At 42.5% G+C, this 9,335-nt stretch overlaps 1 long non-coding RNA gene across 1 annotated transcript; it reads right to left on the bottom strand.

The window, feature by feature from the left end:
• Positions 1 to 407: 407 nt before the first annotated feature.
• LOC109306063 lies at positions 408 to 8,952 on the bottom strand. The gene is made up of 3 exons (XR_002099833.1): positions 8,790 to 8,952; positions 2,955 to 2,958; positions 408 to 418 (listed from the first exon to the last, which is right to left on the bottom strand). It is a non-coding gene; the product is annotated as an uncharacterized LOC109306063 (long non-coding RNA).
• Between the last annotated feature and the right edge of the window lie 383 nt (positions 8,953 to 9,335).

The following is a 9,335-nucleotide window of genomic DNA, read 5'->3' as shown; positions in this document are numbered from 1 at the left end:
TCCATGACAAGTGCCAATAGGTGCTAGCACTGATACAAAGAAATAATAATAGTCATCAAATACAAAATAGCACAGCATTTGCACCACATTTCCATAAGTATATAAATTGACCATGGCACCACAATGTCTTCTTAACAGAAGGCTATTTTGTTTTTTAGGGGGTTGGGAGATTTTTTTTTTAAATGTTAATACAATGGTGACTAAACAGTGATCTGGTGGTAAGATTATTAGGTATGCAAAAAAAAAAAAGTGTCACTCACAAGGCATCATTAAGAAGTGACTATTAAGGAGCCTTCAGAGATATGTGATATCTGGGTTTAAGAACAGTCCTGGGAACCAAGAACTCCTGAGTTTTACTCTCATGTTTTGTAAACATGATTTGTGACCCGAGTGAGTTGTTTAACGTCACCTGTCTTTCCTCTTCTGTAAAAGGGAGATGATAATATGTATCCATGTTACAGGTGGACTGTGAAGGTTAACTAGATATCTGTAAAATGCTTTGCACAAGATTGAGGTATTGTAAAAGTAAAAAAACAAAGCTAGGACCTAAATATAGATTTAAGAGTGTAACATTGGGCACCTAGATCTAAAAAACTAGCTTAAGTGTTATTGACATAGCTTTGCAATGTTTGTTTTGTAACATTGCTTCAAGGCAAGGTTGTATTAAGTTATGACAACAACATAGCAGGATACAAAAGTGCAACAGAATGGCACATTGCAGCTCTCTACAACTTAATTTGCTGCCATTGTGACTCTACAGCTCTTCAAGCCCAAAGATCGATTCAGAAGATTATTTAACATTAAGCATGTTTAATTTTTCACTATGACTTCACCTGTGTAACATTACGTAAATGTGTGAATGTTTTGCAGGATCAGAACTTCTGGAATCATAGCTTATCATGGCAAAGCACTGGTAATTTGTTAGAGAAGGGAGGTCTACAAAAATAACAACTGTTGGCTGGTGGTGGTGTTATAAACCCACAGTAAGGGTACTGGGTTTCCTCAAAATAGATATAAAATGAATCTCCCAAATTATAATGGCCTTATCTTAAATAACACCATGCCATTGTTGTGTCCAATTTCTGTTGTCTAGTCTTAATAACAGACAGAGCACCAACTGAAAAGATCTTTTGAAGGGCAACATAGATAGATTGTTATAGATGAGATGTTGTTGAAATGATGAAAATCTGGTAGAAATGGATCAGTCCCTTATTTTTGCTTTGACCAATAATATGAAAATTAAGGGGATATTTTCAGTGATACTGAGGAGCAATACATTTAGAAAAGATAGGAGAAAATGATACACTTTAATTGGAATTCAGTGTCTGCACTGATAATTGAAATCAAATACTGTGGCTAGGTTTTCAAAAGAGTTGGATCATTTTATGAGCACTAATAGCATTTATAGCAATTTGCAAACTAAGATGATGGGGGTAATCCAGCCATATGCTTCAGGACATAAAATTATCAGCTGCAGGAGTGAAAAGAGAGACCTCAGTTGCCATATCTAATTGTTATGCTTAGCTGCACACAATTGTTTTCACATATAGTAGGTGGGATTATTCATTAAGGTTCCCATTGCTGGATTTAGAACTAGTTGCATTATTAATTTTCACAGTACTATCAAAATGAATTGCATGGTCCCACTAATAGATATAAAGCCAACAAAAGAAACCAGATCCCTACACTGCAGGCTCAGTTACTTCAGCCCACCTTCTCTCTAAAGCAGGGCTGTCAAACTTGCCTGGCTCTGCAAGCTGGATGTGTGGTGTGGGATCAGTCCATGGACTGAATGAATGGTGTAAGGTTAGCTGCATGGGCTGAATGGAGCCCATGGACCCCCACCATGCCAGAGCCAGCACACATGGTGCCTGACCATTCTAGGAGCTAGGGGGAAAGGCATGGCATCCAAGGTGCTTGGCTGCCACAGGGGCAACAAGCCATGGTGCTGGACTTCTTCCTACCAGTGCCATAGCAAGGGGGGGGGAGGGGCAGAACCACTGCCCCAGGCACCAAAGCAAAGGAGTGTCAAAAGGAACTCTCCAGTCAGAGCAGGACATGGCATGGAGCTGCAAGTGGCTCATTTGGGGGGGCTCAGAAATGGGGGAAAAGCAGCTCCCGCTGCACCATGCACTCTTGGGTAAGCATGGCGGGGGGCATGTGCCCCCTGGATCTGTGCACAAGGCAAGGGCGAGGGCAGGCTGCCACTGTGGACTTTGCCCTGGGTCCCAAACCTTGTTGCTAGGGGCATGGCGACTGCCCACAGGCGGTGGCAGCAGTTTCAGCAGTAGGGGCATGGCAGCAGCAAGTGGGGAGCTCCCACAGGTGGCTGCAGTGGTGTTGGTGGCAAGAGGGGGTGAAAGTGGTAGGTGGCAACCACCTGCAGGCAGCCAATCTCAGGGTGTGAACATGCACCTCCTACACATTGCCAGTGCCTATGGCACTGCTTCCTGCAATGCACTTGGGACTCCAGTGCTACTGCTCTCACTGGGGTCCCTTGCAGACAAGCCAGAGCTACAGCACTAGAGCCCCAGCAGCAGTACCCAGCACCCAGGCAAGAGCTACAATACTGGAGCCCTAGCAGTACCATAGCTTCTTCCTACAGCTGCAGCCAATTACCCAGGTGACAGCTACAGTGCTGGAACCCCAGCAGCCCTGTGGGAAAAAGCCTGGCATTGTTGCCATTTGACTGCCACCATGGGACTAGGCTGTGGTGCTGGACTTCTTCCCATTGTGGAGCTGGGACTCCAGTACTGCAGCTGTCACCCAGGTGACTTGGATGCCACTGTGGGAAAATCCTCCTATTGCAGCCAGAGTTGGGGCAAAAGTCTGAGAGTCAGATGGCCCAGCCTTGTGGACCAGATCCAGCCCGTGGGCTATATGTTTGGCACCCCTGCTCTGAACGCCTACGGAAATGTACAGACTTTGGAGCATGTCTAAAAAGTTTCATTTACTTTGCTTACTTTAGACCAAGAAGGGAGTGGGGAGGAATGTGAAAGCAGGCAGCCCCCATCTTCCCAGCTCAGAAAGACCCCTGCATTAGTGGATCCCTCAATTTTATTTTTAATGGAAAGGATTTGGGCAGGGGGCTGGACTCGATGATCTCCTGAGGTCCCTTCCAGCCCTAATGTCTATGAAATCTATGATTTCAGGTTGGGCAATTCAGCTAGCCACAGCTGCAGCAATATAACATGGTAAAAATATAGTCCTGCTCTAGTAAGTAGGTTCTAAAATGTTCTACACTAGACACTGCTAGAAACAAGATACTGAAATCCTTGTTCATCTATCTCACTTGTGTAACACTGTAGGTTAGTGCTCTAATAAGACCACACGGTAGAATCTGGACAACTTACAAAAAATAATGACATGGTGTTGTGCAAGATAATGTCAAAAAATAGGCAAGTTTGTTTTCTACCCAAATAATTTGTAATCCAAGGAATACAATAAATATATATATATATATATATATATATATATGACTACAGTTAATAGCAACAACGTCATTGTAGCAGGGTGGGGTACCCAGGAGTGGCTGTGTTACCCCCAGGTCCTTAACCATGCCAGTCTTGCCTTACAAGCACCCTTGTTCTCACCCACCACATCTTGTTGGTATGATGAATATAGGGAGGCTGCCCTAACTTTAGTTTTGGACACGGTCGGGCTAGATCCTATTAACCCTATTGTTTCGAAACCCCTTGACATCCCACTTCACTGTGGATGGTTCCCGAGTCTCTCAGCCATATGTCCCATATGAGTGGCTCCAACCACCCCTTTACCATGCCCCAAGCCTCGCGAATGATAGTAGCGTTGTCTTGCCTGGGCCTCATATTAATTTGGCCCTTTGTCCTCACCAGGCTCTCCGCAGCCCTGTCTCTGCGCCCTTTCTGGTGCTGGGCTCTGTGCCCCCAAATGCTGCACCCTCTCTGGCACTGGGGTCCCCATGCAGCAGCAGGCCCCCATTGAGGCCTCCTCCTTCCCCAAATAGCCTCAGCCAAACCACCGGTGTTATCACACAGCACACCAACCACAGCCAACCACCATGAGTCCCTGGGCAGTAACGTAATGCAGAACTCATGTCATGCTTTGCCCCTTTAGAAGAGTAAAACTCCCTCTCTGAGGCTGGCTTTATGCTCTCTCCCAGGGCAATCTTTGCTCTAAGAGGAGCGGGCACCCTAGTACCCTGCGACAGTCATCATCACAAGGACAGTAAATGCTGAAAATATTAAGTATTTGTGGCAAATTAAAGTAGAGCAGTGAGGAACAGCACTAGCAGAAGCATAAGGAGCCCATGATGGGTATATTTATCAAAGAAATTAAAGATGGATGAGATTATGTAAGGCATTGAAGATTAAGAGCTTGATGATGATGTCAGAAATGAGCAAAGGAGTAGCAAATATGGCTATCCTGGTTAGAGCATTAGCAAAAGAAGACTTCTTAAGCAGTTGCATTTTTAATCGATTTTAGGGAGAAAGGTAAGAAAAGGAAAGGTCAAAATGGAAGAGTTTATAGTAATCAAGGTAGAAGTGACCAAGACATGGACATGATGATTAGCAATACTGACAATGAGGAAAGGTTAGATTTTGGTGATAATAAATATATGTAGAGAAAAAAATAGGAATGACAGATTTGGTTAGAGACCTGGAGAGAATGCCAGTTGTCAATGAGATGACAACTATGGAAAGATATATACCATGAGTCTCAATAAGGGTGTCGGGACACCTGGGGTGCCACCAGATCCTTTGAAAAGTGTTGAGGTATGAGGAAATAAACAGATAAGCTCAACCAATAAATGCAGACTCAGGCTTGTTCCTGCCTGAATTATTTCTCACCCCCACTTCCTAGCCCCTTTGGAGGAGGTAAACACTATAATATATTAATTAGTTTTTAAACGTGGAAGCAGCTCAATTCACAAGTTATGGAGGGGTGCCACAAGTCCAGTGAGGGTTGCCTTGAGTCCAGAAACGTTGAGAACCACTGGTATAAACAAACCAAATTACACAGATGGATTAGAAAAGTATGACAAGAAACAAGGCTACAGTGCAGTTGCAAGCTTGGGAGATACAGGCACATGTGCTGGGCACAACAACAATAGTCTCGTGAATGACTGTACTTCACAAACAAACATATATCTTTAGCTGTGATCTAAATGGCCTTCATACTCCAGTTGCCTGCATGTCTTTAATTCAGCTGCAGTCTGCCTACTCATTCTCAGATGGAAATAGTTTGAGATCATAAACCTCTACCCTCACTCCACCTTCCTAACACAAACCTTCAAACTGCTTTCATTTAACTGTCAGAACATCTAAAGCTGGCAGGGAACTCAGCCTATGTAATCTCCTCCCACATAAACAACCACAGGAAGAGGGAAGACCCCAACACAGTGGAGATCCACAGAGAAAATTACCCAAACAGGATGGCAGGAGCTTAAAGGCTCCTACTAAGCATGTACCTAGAAACATCTATAAAACAAAACCTCCACTGCCTCACAAAATATATGACAGATGCTATAAAATTTATATTGCCCTTAATTATGAAGGCCTGCATAACTCATCCATAACCACTGGTGTGAGTAACACAACCAGCTCACATGTGACAATAAACCTTTTATAGATTTTTCATGAAGTCACATATTTCCTATGTGCCAGGCCCTACAATCTTGGCTTGGTCAAAAATCGCTTTGAAGTCAATGTCAGGGGGTCAAATTATGAGTCCCTTATTTTCCCCAGTGAATAAGTACCATTGAAATCACCAGGATTGCTCATACAAGTGCCTAACCACTCACTAATAAGAGTAAGGGGTACATAATCTAGCCCAGAAAAAATGCAGCAAATCCAGGCTTTTCCAGCCAGATTCTCTCATCCTTAACTCAGACTGAAAAATATCTTACTCTGGAAGTTATGTCACTGAAGTCTGTGGAACAACTCCTTGAATAAGGTGCTACTCAACAGAAACAGGCACAGCAAGATCTGGCTCTACAGTTTTAGCATGCAGTTTTTTAAATCAGATTAAATAAATGCTTATTTTCCAGACCCTCTTGTGCCATGAAACTATTTCCCAACATAGCACATGTGCAAAGATACTATTATACCAGGAAGCACAATTAGCCAGATGGTTATTTGGAGGTTTTTTTTGAATATCAGCAATTTCTCTGATCATCAAGATTAAAAGCCAAAACTGAATGAAAAACACAATTTTATACAACACTAATTCCTAAGGATTGAATTACATATTATCACTCGTAACTACTAATCTATGCCAATTATGCAATCTTATTTTATGGCTGCTGGTACCACAGTTTATATCTACTATATAATGTGTATATTTAAATAACTCTAAGTAAACAGCCTGGAAAGCACATAATTTGCACCTGGAATGTGTTAGAAGCATGAATATCATCTGCCACCTGCTTGAAATAGCTATGATATCTCAACTTAGTTCCAAAGACAGAAGTTTGGTCTCTTGTCAAATAAGCACAAATGTCATGGAACAAAATATGCTGCAGTTCGTCACACACCCACTGAAAAAATGTTATTTGTATGTGACAGAACTTACATTCTTCTTATCAAATCTATCATAAAAAAATTAAACAAGCAGACACAAACTGTATGCGCAAAGCATTAGACTGAATAATTAGTTTACTCTCTTGTGCCTAACCGGAAGGAGAGATACGTATTTTAAAACTAATATGACAGCAAATATAGCAGCACCTAAATATTAAATAACAGGTTAGGAATTCACTCATAATGGTTTTATTGGTATAACTGTATCCCCCCCCCCTCCCCTTTTTAAGGACATTGTCCTTAAAAAAAAAAAAACTATGATAAAAACATTGGTTCAGGAATGACAGAAACTAATTATATTTCAAAACTCTTTAGATGTATGTGGCTAACTTCCTGATGTATGTTTCAGCAGTCCATTTGCCTGGGAGAGATTCTTTTCACATGAAACCCCAGCTCCACTCTCTGGGCTGGCTGCCCATTGACTTCTATTGGTTTGACCTACTGAAGTCCTAAATGGTCTCTCACACACTGCCACATCTACTCAGCAATGTAAGAAAGCATGCGATTGCCAGAGTGCTCTCCTGAGGACCCAGATTTTTGGAATTTACTTCTTCTGTAGGTCTAACACATCTGCAGGAAGCCCTACAAGACCCATTTTTCCTGCAGCCACAGAGAGACATGAGGTAGAACTCCAGTGGAGATTTTGCTGGGAAGATTAATAGTTGTTGTTAAATTTATGCTCTTGCTGGATTATTGCATTTGATATAGGGATGGTGATAGATCAGTTTGTTTAACGGTGTATTTTTAAGACTGCCAGGAGTGCTCAGGACAGCAGAATACTTACTGTAGTGTGTAAAATTACAACAGAACTTTAGGTGCTCCATCATTAGTGCCATATCCATATCTGAAGCCCTCATGCAGCTGACTTCAAGGTGCCCAGTAGGGCTGAGTGAACAGTCTAATATTTATATTCAGGGAAACGTAATCTCTGCCCCTGACATTTCTCATTTATTTTTCAATACAGGCAGCAAGAGTTGAAAGGCAATGCTAGAGCACAAACTGATTCTGAAAGGTCATCCAGCTTCATGGAATACAATGTAGAGGGAACACCAATGACCAAGGGGTCCAAGGATCAAATAAAAATAATTTTAATTAAAAAATCCTAACTTTCTTGTGTACAATTTGTCTTTCTAAACAATTACATTTGTATAATAAAAAGGTGATGTGGAAGCCCCACAAACAATGCTAATGATTGTTTCAAAAGAAGGCATATGATAGTAGCCCCGTTTCCCATGCTGCTTGGGTGACAAAAGGCCAAAGGCATGTACCAATAGGCAAAGAATGTACAACCTATTGCAGTTTATTGCTTCATGATTGCACAGTGCTTCAGGCATCCCTTCAGTGTTCTTGAAATGAATATTAGCCTCAGCCCATTTCTCAGCATACACATATGTGACATTGTACACACACCCACACAAGCACAGAACAGCATCTCTTTGTTAGGTTTTCTTTTAGCCGCAAGCCTTAGCAGCTCCACAGTGCTCTATTTTTGCATGAAGTCATATCTGGCTACACTTCAGGTCTCTGTAAACTTTCTCTTCATTGCTGCTGTTTGGTAGTTATTCCTTTTTATCCAGCAACTTAGGCTTCACTATGTTGGCAATTTGCCCCCATTCTGGGACTAGTGTAGCCAAACCAATACAAAACACCATTTCTGTACAGAAAAACTGAGACTGGCACTGGTAAAAGCTTAACTGGGTTTCATACAAGGTAGGGTGAAGTTACAAGTTACACTTAGGCCATACTAAATATGTGGAATGTTAAGAGGTGTTAAAGTTAGAACCTACTGTATGCAGTTGCATGTTAAGGATTAATACTGCTTCTTGCCTGCACAGCTCTGACTTGACACTAGAGCTAGGGACAGACATTCAAAAAGCCTGAATTGATTAAATCTTTGCAGGTTAGTCTAACCTGGCTAGGTTAAACCAGCTTATAACCATTAAGACATCTCAGAAATGCAGGAATGCAGCCTGCAGTGGCTCAGGCTAGAAGCCGAGGGGCACTACAGCAGCACTCCCTTCCCTTCTACAGTGGTGAGCTGAGGGGGGCATGACCAGGCCCTCGCAGGATGCTCTGATTAGGGAGGGGTTTCCCCCTCTCCCTGCCTTCCTCATGTAGCCCAGCAGACAGTTGATAATACAGTGTTTTATCACCCCAAATTCAATGTTTATCACCCCATCAGAAAATAAAGTTCAAGTTCTTCTTAAACAGCTTTTACAAGGCAGAAACAGGTCTCCCACAGCATGGACTGTAGCCAGTGTGTGGTCTGCTACCTACTGCAGAGAGGTGTCTGGGTAAGGCAGAGGGGAATCCCTGCTTAGCAGGGAATAGTGAGGGGAGTTGGGGAAGCCAGGAAGATTCCAGCAGTCTCTCCCAAGCTCCAGCCAGGGAGCAGAGGAGAGAGGCCAGCCCTGCTGTGGAGTAGAGAGCCCAAAAAGCATGCCAGGGTGCTGGGGTAGTCTGGTTTAATTTAAGCCAGGAAGGGGTCTGGGACAAACATTGCATAAACTGGTTTGACCCAAATCAGTTAAGTCTGATACTACATTCAACCAGGTTTATCTCAAATCAGTTTCAGCCATTTTCAAACTAGTTTATATGCACTGAACATCTGTTCTGTTATAGGTTTAAACCAGTTTTGGATCACTTAAACCAGTTTATGAGTAATGTCTGTCCCTAGCCTAGAGGTTTGGGCTAGGTACAGACAGTCAAAAAGCCTGAAGCTGAATCAATTCAGTTTTTGCAGGTTAGTCTAAAATGCACAGATTAAATTAAAAC

The sequence above is a fragment of the Crocodylus porosus genome, unplaced genomic scaffold (genome assembly GCF_001723895.1).
Source record: "Crocodylus porosus isolate Cpor-Errol unplaced genomic scaffold, CroPor_comp1, whole genome shotgun sequence".
Taxonomy (NCBI): Eukaryota; Metazoa; Chordata; order Crocodylia; family Crocodylidae; genus Crocodylus; species Crocodylus porosus.
This window is presented reverse-complemented; position numbering and strand designations above follow the sequence as displayed.